Below are 13477 nucleotides of genomic sequence, written 5' to 3'. Positions count from 1 at the left end.
TACTCAATTGAGTTTTACACTTTTACTTTCATTCACCCTTTTCCTTTAGGCATTGTTTATCTCTATTTTTCCTTTGCTTGTAAAACTGTATAATTGTGGGGGCAGCTCATTGGTCTGCAGGTTCATGCTAGTGGCAGGCAAATGAAGACAATGGAGGAGGAATCATATTAATAAGAGTTTTAACACTTCAATTTTGAGGCTGCTTTGAGTGTTGTAAAGGTGTGTGTGTCATCTCCAGCAAGGAGACAGGTGGCTATACTAAGTAGCTGAACTTCCTCAGATACTTACTCGGTTGAAATCTCTTAAAAGAGAGATCAATGTTTTCTACGGTGTTAAAAAATTTCTTGCGTGACCACTTCAGTGCCAAGTCACTGTGGACAGTCAATTGTTGATCGACATTAATGTTGACTTCCAATGTTGGCTTGAGCCGTTGGTTTGTCTGTATATGAAATGTCAGAAGAGGTGTTGTTTTTCCAGGAAATTCAAAACCTTTGAGAATGTGCTTTTCATTTCATTTCCAAATGCTTTTCAACCTTCACACTGAGCTTGTACTCATAGCCCAGGACAGAACATGTGGCAAAAATCTGGCAAATCTTTTTCAGAGGAAGAGTTGTATTAGTTACAAAGAAAGAAAAAGTGAATATCACAGACTTTGGAAATGGATAAAAGCTAAAAGAAGAGGCCATCTTGAAAAGAAAAGAAAAATAAAAAAAAAGAACAGCTTATTCTGAGGTACAAATGGAAAATATAATATGATTTCTAAAATTAACTTGTCTTTCTTTAGAAACTGTCAAGATAGGTAACTCTTTTTCACTAAAAGTCCTTTAAAAGTAAAGTTTTTGTTTATTTTACATAATGTGGGTAAGACAAAGGGAATTTTTAAAAAGGTATAAAAAGTCTATGGTGGAAGAGTATTAAAAAGAGTAATTCCTTAGATGGTAAATTTAGAATAGTAAAGGAAAACATGTATTCTAATAATAATATTTAGTTACTAACTCTGGCTGGTAGAACTTCAGTTCTTATGTCAATTTACTGGCCATAGCTCTAGGATGGCTTTTTATAAGAATCAGGATTTCTTGACATACTAGGGGATAGTAAAAACAAAAACCAAACTAAAACCCCAAAAATGTGGTTAACAAAAAACCTGTGATGGAATTTAACATATCCTGTGATTTCTTCCCCTGTTGGCTGTTTCAGTTAAGGTTCCAGGTACTAGGATGAAGAAATGGATTCTTTTCATGTTATTGAAAACTCTTAGGAAAAAGGCGAACTGCTTCCTGACTTCTAATTTAAATTCTTATGTATATTAACTATAATTCCCCCAAAGTGCTGTTTTGCAAAACACGTATTATGTAGTTACTCCCAAAGAGAAACAAGAATGGAAATCCTTAGAGGAAAAAGCAGCATATGACTAAGGTTTAAGTTCTGGTTTGATGTATAAACTAAACTTAGTATGGTGCTATAAAAGGAATGTGTTTGCCTGTAGTTTATATTTATCTATGAGTAAATATACATATATATATAAAAATACATACACAGAGTATATACACAAACAGAGGATGTTAAGGGACCAACTATTTTACATGCTATAAAATAGAATTTGTTTCATAAGCAAGTTAAAATTTAAAATTGATCAACTTAAATGCCAAAAGCCTTAAGGCTTTAATTATATTTAGGAGGTGAATTAACATTCTATTCTTGGCCTAGGAAAACTAACTCTTCATCATTTTCACTTGTTCAACAAATATTTATTGAGTACTTGCTATGGCAATATGGTGTTCTTGGTTCTGGAGACACAACAACCAAACAAAATAGGCACAGATTCTTGCCCTTTACATTCCAGAACGAGTGTACATTCTAGACAGGCACACAATGAACAAACTGATAATTAAAATACATAGAATGTCAGGTGGTAATTAGCAAAAGTAAAGCAGGAATGGGGACGTAGGGAGTGTGAGGGCAGGGAGGGTGAATTGCAGTTTTAAGTAGAAGGACCAGGGTAGGGTTCAATGAGAGGTGACATCTGGATAAGACCTGAAGGAAGTAAGAGAGTGGGTCCTGCAGGCTTCGGTGCAGAGGACCTTTCTGGGAAGAAGAAATAGCAAATGCAAGGCCTCTGAGTGGCAGGGGCAGGACTGCCATGTTTGAAGGACAGAGAGGAGACCAGTGCAACTTGAGTGCCCTGAAGACAGAAGGCAAGGCTACTGTAATGTGGGTAATGGTTTGGGCCAGGGTAGTAGCAGTGGAAGTGATAAGAAGTGGCTGGTTTAGGGGTTAGATTCTGGAGATGTTCTGAAAACAGAGCTGACAGAATTTGCTGATGGATTGGATGTGGGATTTGTGAGAGGGAGGGAGGAATAAAGGAAGAATTCAAGGTTTTTGTCCTGAGCAACTGGAAGGATTGAAGTTGCCATTAGTTGAGATGGGGAAGACTGTAGGAAGGAAAGGTCTGGGGGAAAGAAAAGAAGGTTGGAATTGGACATGTTCATTCTGAGAGCATATTGTATGTCTGAATGGAAACACTGAATTTGTAGTTGCATACGTATGTCTGGCATTCACAGGAGAACACCAGGCTGGCAATTTAAAGTTGATAATTGTCGGAACACAGGAGGCATTAAAAATGAGCTTTTCTTTTTTTAACGATAATATCCTTTCAGAAATTTATAACTACTTTGTAACTGCATGACTTAACCTGGTGACAAAAGCAGTTATTAAAAAGACTACCTTTTCTAAAAAAAGAATAGATAAATAAAATAAAATAAAAGCAACAAGACTTTTTGAGATCATTAAGGGAGTGAGTGCAGATAGAAAAGAGAAGAGATCTGAAGACCAAGCCTGAAATACTCTGAAACTACCCTATAAAAAATCTACAGTAGAGGTTGGGACACTGAAGCATTACCAGCAAAGGTTAGGAAGGAGAATGGCCAGTGTGGGAGGAGGAAAATCAGGAGAAAACAGTGTTCTGGAGGCCATGGGAAGAAAATACTTCAAGTGGGAATGAGTGATCAACAGTGAAATATGCTCCTAACAGATTTAAGATGAAGAGGGAGAATTGTCTATTGGGTTTAGCGTAGTGCAGGTCATTAATAAATCTTAGCAATAGCAATTCTGATGGAGTGATGGGAACAGTCAGTCTACTTGGAGTGCATTCATTTAACCTATTTGAAACAGAAATAGAAGTTACCTAATCTATTGGAGAACGTCTGAGATAAATAAAACAGTCGAAAATATTCTATGTTCAAAAGATCTAAAACAGGCTTTCAGATATTGAAACAAAAAACAGCCACTGACATTTATTCAGCACCTACTTGTGCCAGGTACTATGCAGAAGTGCTTTAGAGGCACGATTTTATCTTTCACAATAAATCTATGAATTAGGTGCTATTATCTTTATTTTATAAGTGAGGAAATTCAAGTTTGCCAAGTTTAAGGGGCTTTTCTAAAGTCATGAAACAAATAAGTGATAGAGCTGAGGTGTTGGAAGTATTTTCATAATACCCTTAAACTGACCAATGATTTTGTTTCTAAGTTATATCTATTGATTTTGGAAATTTACAACCTCATTCTTTAGAAACTATTATTCTTTCATTTTTTTCATTCCATTTATTTCATGTATCTTTATTTTCCCAATATCTAGCACTTCTGCAATATTGCAAATTTATAACCAGTTTCTTTGATAGTTGATTTTTTTTTGATGCAGAGAATTGAACCTCAAAATGTTTCAATTTATTGAATTTGATTGACCTGGTCAATCATGTTAAAATGTTATCAAAGACCTATATGGGAAAAGAATCTAAAAAAAGAGTGGATATGTGTATAAGTATAACTGATTCACTTTGCTGTACACCTGAAATTAACACAACATGGTAAATAACTATACTCCAATAAAAACTTAAAAAAAATAAGTAAAACAAACCAAAAAAATGTTATTGAAGAGAATGTAATTTTCTAGAATGATTTCTATTTTTTTGTACAGAAGTTTTATTTTGAGGAACTTGATTGAATTTTTGGAAGTACATTCTTTTTTTGATTGAAGGATAGTTGATATACAATATTATATAAGCTACAGGTGTACAATATAATGATTCACAATGTTAAAGGTTATATTCCATTTACAGTTATTATAAAATATTTCCTATATTACCTGTGTTGTACAGTATATCCTTGTAGCTTATTTTACACCGAATAGTTTATACATTCTTAAAATAATGATATGGAAAGCCACTGAGCATTGAACATGCTCATTTCATGTTCACAACCTCTCCATGAGGTGGACGTTATTATTATCTACATTTTACACTCACGGAACCAGATGTTTGGGGAAGTCAAGTAAATTGCCCAAAGATACGACTTGTAAGTGGTGGAGTAAGGATTGACCCCACGTCCTCTGAAATTATAGTCCATGCTCTTTCCACTACAACATGCATGTAAATTTAGTTAATTCCAAAGCTTGGCTTGAAATATTATATCTTTCCTCATCTGTGTAAAATTGATTACCCTCATTTGATGCACCAATGTAATTCTAACAGCTGGTGCAACAAAGGGTCGCAATTTTAGGAAGCATGTATACATTTTTAAATTAGACGTGTTTTCTCTGGGAAACATGTGTGTACATTGATTTTTTTTCCCCCTGTATTAAGCATGGCTCTACATAACTTCAGAGAGGGAAAAGCAGCGTTACTGTTTGCTTGGGTATGCTTTTCATAGTTGCTAATTATTTTTGAAGATGTGGCTAGGATTGGTGTTGGTAGAGAACTAGGGTAAACACAGATTATGCCATGGATTCTGGAGCCTGCCATGATATGGGCCTGGGAGTATGTAATTGTTTTTCTAGAATGACTCTTATAACTTCCCACCACCCCTGAACCTCACATTTCATTCACAACAAAATGGATGGTTTCTTTCAACTAATATGCCCTTCCCACTTCTGCTTTTGAGACTCTTTAATCAAGTTTCCACTTTATGACCAGAGTGGTCTAATAAAAATGCAACTCTGACAGCCCACTTGTGTGCTTACAGTTCTTCAGTGGCTCCCCGTTACATTTAAAGTAAAATACAACCCCCTTCTTAGAGCCCACAGGGCCTTATATGACCTGGCACTTAACCTACTCTCTAACCTCTTCTAGCACCATGTTCCCTATGCTCTTTAGGCTCCAGCCCAAGCCTTCTTGAAGCTCCTTCAAGTCTTTTCCTGACTCCAGATGCACACAGTACTATTTCCTCCACCTAGAACATTCTGTCTTCCATTGTCAGTGTAATTGCTAACTCTTCAGAGACTTTCCCTGACCGCCCAATCTAAATTAGACACTCCTGTTATCATTTCTCTAATTACCTTGTGCTTTTCCTTCAATGTGCTTATTATAATTTAGGATTACATCTTATTTATATGTTTGTTTAATATCACCTTTCCCCCACCTGAGTATAAGCCATGAGGACAGTTTCTATACCTGCTTTTTCCCCACCACTGACTAGCTTATAGTAGATATTCAATAAAATGTCTTGAATAAATACATGCCCTTTCAAAAGCTGTTTCTCAGCCTGGAATGCAACAAAAGTAGCTAACGTTTATTTTGCACTAAAATCCTAAGCACTGTGATAATATTACAAATCAGTTGATCCCAGAGCTGGAGCAAAGATGGGAGGTGCAACTAGGTAGCGTGTAATGATAGACATTCTATGCATAGGATGCTAACTTTTTGTTCTTCTGCTGGATTTCATTGACTGTTTTAAAAGCAATTTATAGGGAAAGAGCACAGAAGTATTCGGTCAAACATCATATTCTATCCTATTATAATCTAGATATTCTTGTGTTATGGAGAGTACAATGTAATTGAAAAGCTGAGATGTGTAAGAGGATCGATGTGGGTTTGTTTTAAAGAGATGAATGCTCATATCAACTTTTCAATCCTTTTGGTGGGGATAAGTAAGGATAAAACTCAACTATCTTTCATTTTCTCTAAATTTGAAGCTATTCTTTTTCTGTCCTCACAGCTGTTTGTGATTGGGAGCAGAGACCGATAAAGCTATCGTTTGAGTTCCCCCTACTGGTCGTGAGTGATGCTTTTACCAGAAGACAGATGAAGAGAGTGCAAGCAGTATGGCTGAAAGGTGGGGATGAAACACCTTTACCGTTGCTGTTACACTCCCCACGGTAAAGGTAGGAAGCACACATGCTAATTTTTTTTTTTTTAAAGAACTTGAGGCCTTCCTTATTTTATTTATTTATTTATTTTTGGCTGTGTTGGGTCTTCGTTTCTGTGCGAGGGCTTTCTCTAGTTGCGGCGAGCGGGGGCCACTCTTCATCGCGGTGCGCGGGCCTCTCACTGTCGCGGCCTCTCTTGTCACGGAGCACAGGCTCCAGACGCGCAGGCTCAGTATCTGTGGCTCACGGGCCTAGTTGCTCCGCGGTATGTGGGATCTTCCCGGACCGGGGCGCGAACCCGTGTCCCCTGCATCGGCAGGCAGATTCTCAACCGCTGCGCCACCAGGGAAGCCCCACACATGCTAATTTTAAAACAACTTTTAACAGCCATGTTGAGATATAATTTACACGCCATAAAGTTCACCCGCTTAAAATTTACAGTTCAATAGTTTTTAGTATATTTACAGAGCTGTGCAGCCATCACCATAATCTAATTTTAGAACATTTTCATCACCCTCCAAATAAAACTTCTATCCATTAGCTATTATTCCTTATTTCTCACTCCATTCTCCCCTGCCCTTAGCACCTGGCAACCGCTAACTAATCTTTCTGTCTCTGTCACTTACCTATTTTGGACATTTTGTGTAAATGGGATCATACAATATGTGGTCTTTTGTGATTGCCTTACTTCACTTAGCATAATGTTTTTGAGGTTCACCCATATTGTAGCATGTACCAATGTTTCATTGCTTTTTATTGGCAGATAGTCTCCCATCGCATAGATATACCACACTTCATTTATCTATTTATTAATTGCTGGACATATGGATTGTTTCTATTTTTTGGCATATGAACAATGCTGCTATGAACATTAAACATGAGTGTACACGTTTTTATGTGGACATGTGGTTTCAATTCTCTTGGGTGTATACTTGAGTAGAATTGTTGGGTCATATCTGTTTAACATTTTGAGGGACTGTCAAATTGTTTTCCAAAATGGGTGTACCTTTTTACCTTCTTACACAATGCTCTCTTGGATAGATTTTAAAAGTAGTACTTCAGATGAAGATAACTTCAATTTAATAAATGCGCTTTATCAATTACACATTCTTCTATTATACTTGTATATTTTTGCATTGTCCCCATTTGCTTTTTTATTGTTGCTCCATCTATCTCTTCTTCATTAGTACTGTGAAATCTCTCTAGTTTTCTCCCCTGTAAAGATGGGTGATGAGATGATGTCCAAGTTCTTGCTCAGCTCAGAAATATTAGGTCAGGATGAAAAATGAAAGTGCTGTCTTGATTGCCTGCTTCCTCAATGATATTCCTGGAAGACTTCTGGAGAAGCATATCACAATGGCTTAGACTGTTGATTCTGGAGTCAGACCATCTGGGTTTAGATTTTTGGTCTTACCACTTTCTCATTGCATAACCTTGGGCAAAGACTTAATTTTCTAACTATCATGCATGAAATGGGAATACTAGCAGTAGTAATCTAATGGGATTGTTATGGAGGCCGAGTGAGAAAAAATGCTTCACAGAGTGCCTGGTACATATATCCGGAGCTCTCAGTAAATACTGGCTATTATTGAGTCTATCTTACTCTCAGCTCTCTGAACCTGGCACTTGAACTACAAATAGGTCTGTAGGTGTAGAGATTGCTCCTGGAATGGGTATTTCATTAATTTGGGGCTCCTGTAGAAAGCAGGAAGAGAACAGGATAAACAGTCAAGACGGCTGCTGTTTTATCAATGTCTTCAATCAGCAGAATCTTCAATCTATACCTCTATCTTCAGATGCAAAGTGCTCAATCATGGCGAAAATTTTGTGGCATTGAAGGGCTGAAAAATAGTATGAAATAGAAAATTTGCACTTCTTGTTAATTTAACTCCTCTAAAACTTGTTTTGGGGGGCCATCTACCATATTTAAAATTTTATAAAAACAATGAGCCCTGTCTACATAAAATACTAAAATGTGTATGCACCCTAAATTTGCATAAACTTTCCAGGTAGTCGTGTACTGAAGCATTGAAGGCCATAGGAGTCCATGTTAATAAGTGCTGCATTAGACATAAAAGATTATTTATTTATGTAGCTTCCTTTAGGCATTCTGAGATTCTTTTTTACTTTGAAAAATTTTTATTCCCATTCTTCTCAGAAAACTTGGAAAAATGCATGTAAATCCCGTGCTTACACCATTAAAATGGTCAATCTGTTTCCCACCCATACTTTAAAAAATTATACTCATGGGATTTAGGGAAAGATACTATGAATCTTAAGTTCTTGGTGCAATAGAGACAAAAATGATACTCAGAGAAAAATGCAGGGCTTCCATGTATGTAAAGATGTTTGAGCTCAACTCTGGGATACTAAGCCTGTGTTATGAGAGCCTTGAGCATTTTGTACATGAAGGTAAGAGGGTAGAATGGAGAATGTGATGCCTTTTCTCCACATTGGGATGGACGGGAAGGTAGCACTGAGTGGGACTCTGTGGTCCCTTCTGAGGTTTCCAGAGGCCTGGAGATCTGGGAATAGTCCAAAATCATCTCCCAGATCTTGGAGCTCTGTCAGCTTCTCAGAGACTATGAGGACAGGGAGGTGGAGAGTGCCTAGTGCTTTGGGATTCGTTCCTTGATGGCTGAGAAGTTCCCACTTTATCTCTAGAACTTGCAATATAGGGTTGAGATTAGATATGGAATGAGGTACTTTTTTCATCTTTACATAGATGCTGGTAGATGAAGATGGTACCTCAAGATTTCTCCTGTGTTCCACCCTCCTCTTGGACTGCCATTCTATTACCTCCTCAATTCTTCTCTGCTTGCTTTTCTCCTGCCCAGTTCCCAGCCCTGTGTGCACAATGCAAGACTTACCCTTCCTATACCCAGGAGCTCTCGTTGGATCCACTGTCTAGTGTCTAGTGTCCGGAGATGTGGCCAAGTTTTCACTCTTCACTCTTTTACCCATAAATTTAAAATAAAACTCTGAATTCTAAATCAAGAAGCTGAGTCTCCAATATGGGAGCTGATAGAAAAAGTTGTATGATCATTTATAAATTGGAATTTTTTTGGCTAAATATCTTACATTTACTTTCAGGAAACTGAAAGTTATAAACTGCAACTCCAATCTGCTACTGTGAATAAGTTGATAACCAAAGGTTTTATTTTATTTTTTCATGAGGGCTCTTTGGACCTGTAATGCAAGAGGCATTTCAAAGTTTGGATCGCCCTTAAAAAAGAAAATGCCAAGTATGTTAAATTGTGCACTTAGCTTTCAGTGTGGAGGAACAAATCCCAGATTCAATGAACTAACACAATTTTTCAGAGCTTGAAAGAGCATTTGCAATTAAGACACTGTACTTGCTGTGCACTGGCCTATTCTTTCTCCTGGAAAGCTTTGTTTCTCTGTGAAACTGAAAATCCTGCCATTGATCTGTACTCACAAAACCCTGTTGATTTAAACAGGACTCCCAGAGGTGGAACAACAGCAAAACCAAGAGACTCAATTTACTGAGCTTAGGTTACAGGAAACATATTTAATAGCAGACAGTTCCTGTTTTCATTGTTTTCCATCTAAGTTCCTACAAAATCAGATTGTCTTTAAATAGATGCTGCTGCCATTGGGACAAGGTTCAGTTTCACATCCCTAAAGAAATAAAGAGTTTTGTAAAAATTCACTCTACCTTGGCCTCACATATAATGGGCTTAGGTCAAGCCAAAAGGATCAAGATGGATATCACGCTAAAACAGTGATAGAATAACGACACCAAAGATGTGAAACACATACTTTTTTAGACTCTTTAATGTAGCCCTCAATAACCAAGGAATGAGTGCTGGTGGAAGGAAGTGAAAAGGGATTTCATCTGAGAGCAACCTCTTTTTGTCTTTTTTAGAAGCGTAATACAGGTTGGTTTTAAAGACCTCTAAGGAAAAAAAGCAGGGGAAGTAGTTTGAGAAAACCATCACTTAATGATTGATCTCATTGTTTGGAAAGATCCTGGGTTTGGCAGGATTCCTGGAGTTTTGCGTTGAAAGAGATGAACTTTGACCAAACAGTGATAAAGCTAACGCTAATAATGATTATGATGGCGATGATGATGGCTAATATTTATTGAGCACATAGTATATGTCACAGGTTCTATGCTAAGCATTTTCTCTGTATATAATCTTGTTTAATATAATAACAATTCATAATGCTTGAATTAAGGCTCTACCCTGGGTGGCTGCATAGTATGATAGTTAAGGGAAGGTACAGGGTTTTATTTAGTTCTTCTCCCACCATGAAATAAGTGACCTCAAGTAAGTTATCTCTTGAGTCTTTTTTTTTTTTTTTTTTTTTTTTGAGATACGCGGGCCTCTCCCTGTTGGGGCCTCTCCCGTTGCGGAGCACAGGCTCCCGACGCGCAGGCTCAGCGGCCATGGCTCACGGGCCCAGCCGCTCCGCGGCACGTGGGATCTTCCGGGACCGGGGCACGAACCCGCGTCCCCTGCATCAGCAGGCGGACTCTCAACGACTGCGCCACCAGGGAAGCCCGAGTCTTTGTTTCTTAATCTGTACAATGGCACAGGAAGGCCTACCTCATTGGTTTTCAGAAGGATTAAATAACACAGGCCAGCAGTGGAGACAAACAAACTGCCTTACAACTTGAATACAGTGAGATCCATGGGATATGGATTAAAGCACTGGGAGCAGCTTGCGGGAGGATTCTCTGCTCTCCCGAGACTTCGGGGATGCAGGACTCCTGGAGAAGCTGCCTTCTAAGTGGACCCCTGGGCTATGGATGGAAATAAGTCAGGAGAAGCTGAGGGAAGGGTGTGCTAGGTTGAAGGATTAGCATGTTCATGGGGAATTGTGTGTTGCTGAGCGGGGAGGGGAAAGGCTGAGAGACACGCCAGAGAAATAAGCTGACCCAGGTCCTGAAGGCTTTGGATGGCGTGCTAGGGAGTTCGAACTTTCTCCTGAGGTCAGAGGGTAACCGTTGAAGTTTTAAATAGGAGATTGACATAATTAGATTTGCTTTTTGGTGAAGTTCATTCTCTGTGAGGTTAAAGATACTGTCTGTCAGGACTTCCCCGGAGGTCCAGTGGTTAGGACTCCACACGTCCAATGCAGGAGGCATGGGTTTGATCCCTGGTTGGGGAACTAAGATTCTACGTGCTGCGCGGTGCGGTCAAAAAAAAAAAAAAAAAAGATACTGTCTGTGAACAGAGACCCTTTCTTGACCTCATGTTTGAGCAAATTCATAACCTTGACCTCTTTGGTTTGAGGACTGTCATCAAGTGAGCTAGGAGGTGTTTGACCCCCGCTGCTCTGACTGCTATTATAGCATTTTATTTCTTTGAATTGTTTCTTATCTGAGATAAGTGTGGTGGTTCAGAGGATGTAAGGCTGCATCTCTGCTCGCAGGCATGGCTGTGGTCCATGGGGTGGGCCACCCGAATGCATTTTTTTTCTTTTTTTTTTTGACTATGCCACATGTGGGATCTTAGTTCCCTGACCAGGGATTGAACCTGGGCCCCTGGCAGTGAGAGTGCCAAGTCCTGACCACTGGACCGTCAGGGAATTCCCCTTTTTTTTCTTGAGTTGCCTTGTTTGTGGATTATCTCCTTACTATATTATATGAGGCTAAAAGTTAATCTCAGATTGACTTTCAACTGCTTTCTTCTGGATTGCAACCATTTCTGAGAGGTGGTTAGGCAAAGAGAACCATTTTCTAATGTTAATCTAAGTAAAACAATAGTAAAGAACATTTGTAGACATCCTGTCTCTTCTTACCCTCAACCTGGCTGCTTGTTATTTGAGTAAAACATACAATAAAATCCAATTGCATGAGTAATTTTTTTTGGAGTGGGGAGGGTTATCTGTGCTTCTGCTTGCCTTGAATAGAAAATTGACTCCATTTTATGACAGTATTATATTCCCTGAGAAGTCCAAGAAAATCATATTTAAAAAAAAATTAGGTAGTAATGTCTTTCTAGGTCATATTTTATTAAATGATTTGGAATTACTATTTTGTAAAATATTTGTCAAAATATCAACTCTTGCATAGGTACAAGGTGAAAGTTAGATATGACAAGAGTAAAAAGTCACGTTAGACTGCTGGATTTCTGGTGAAGCAAGCATTTAAATATTGAAATCAGGTGAATGCTTATTTAGAACTCCATATGTTCTATACTTGTGATAAAATTAGAAAGTTGTTAATATATTCACAAATAATAATCTGTGCATAGTGTCCAAAGGGTAAATGATTATAATGTAATTTTAAGGGAAATTGAGTGTCAGAGGACTATGATAAAACTTTTATTGGAAAATTTTAGAATTTCTTAAGAAAGAAAAATATGTATAATGGAAATCAAATATATTTGCTTTGAGTTGTTCGTGAAGTGACTTAGCACTCTTGGAGCATTTTTTGTTTTACTAATGCTGTTAAATCCCATCTGGTGTTTGTAAAGTCTTTTACTATCCCCTGCTGGGACAGGCAGACATTGGTTTGCATGACTGTGTGTTCCCAAAATATTTTTAAAAAGTATCTAGTGGATTTATACCAACTGTAGCAGGATGATAGAAGACCACATTTCCATTATAATGCCTTCAGAAATGGAGACAAATGTCATCAGGTCACAAAAGATCCATCAGTTTTACACTGTGTGACATTTGGGGAAGAATGTGAATGATTAGTGGTTTTCAAAAGTTGTTTGGAATTCAATATCCTGTGTAGATATTACTTGAAAAATATTTATAGGTTCTGAGTCAGTGAGATGCAATTTATTCCTCCGTGGAATTCATTCTAGTATGTGTGGAATATTGCCTTGAACCTTAGTTGTTCCTATATATTCCCTGGAAATATCATTATTGTCAACAAACAGGTTGTTCTGCCTCCTTGAGTGCTTTTTATTGTATTTTGACCACCCAACATCTCTGGAAATCAACAAGATCTTTGTGTAGAGAGAAAATAATTTAATTCAGCAAGAATTTATTGAATAATAGGGAGAAATGAAAAGGAATTAGACACCATCACTATCTTCAGACAATTTAGAGTCTAGATAAAAAAGAAGGTAAGCTAAGAGTCAGGAGAGCCAGATAAAAAACAAGGTAAGTTAAATTTCCAAAATGAAATATAATAAAGCTGTTCTAATAGTGATTAAATTTGATTGTGTGATTTAAAAAAAAAGCACCAGGGTGAAAATAAAACAGGCCTTAAAAGGTAAGTATACTTTTAATTTAAAGGAGGTGGTAGGTAGAGCTCAATAAAGGTAAAGTAAGTAGCACATGTTAAAATTTATTATATTCGGTGGGAATGTAAATTGATACATCCACTATGGAGAACAGTATGGAGGT

The 13477-nt window shown here is 37.7% G+C and overlaps 1 non-coding gene across 1 annotated transcript; it reads right to left on the bottom strand.

The window, feature by feature from the left end:
• Positions 1-11628: 11628 nt before the first annotated feature.
• TRNAE-CUC (transfer RNA glutamic acid (anticodon CUC)) lies at positions 11629-11701 on the bottom strand. The gene has a single exon. It is a non-coding gene; the product is annotated as a tRNA-Glu (tRNA).
• Positions 11702-13477: the final 1776 nt, after the last annotated feature.

Source organism: Kogia breviceps, chromosome 12, assembly GCF_026419965.1.
Source record: "Kogia breviceps isolate mKogBre1 chromosome 12, mKogBre1 haplotype 1, whole genome shotgun sequence".
Taxonomy (NCBI): Eukaryota; Metazoa; Chordata; class Mammalia; order Artiodactyla; family Physeteridae; genus Kogia; species Kogia breviceps.
The sequence above is the reverse complement of the archived record's forward strand: the minus strand, read 5'-3'. Positions and strand labels throughout refer to the sequence as shown.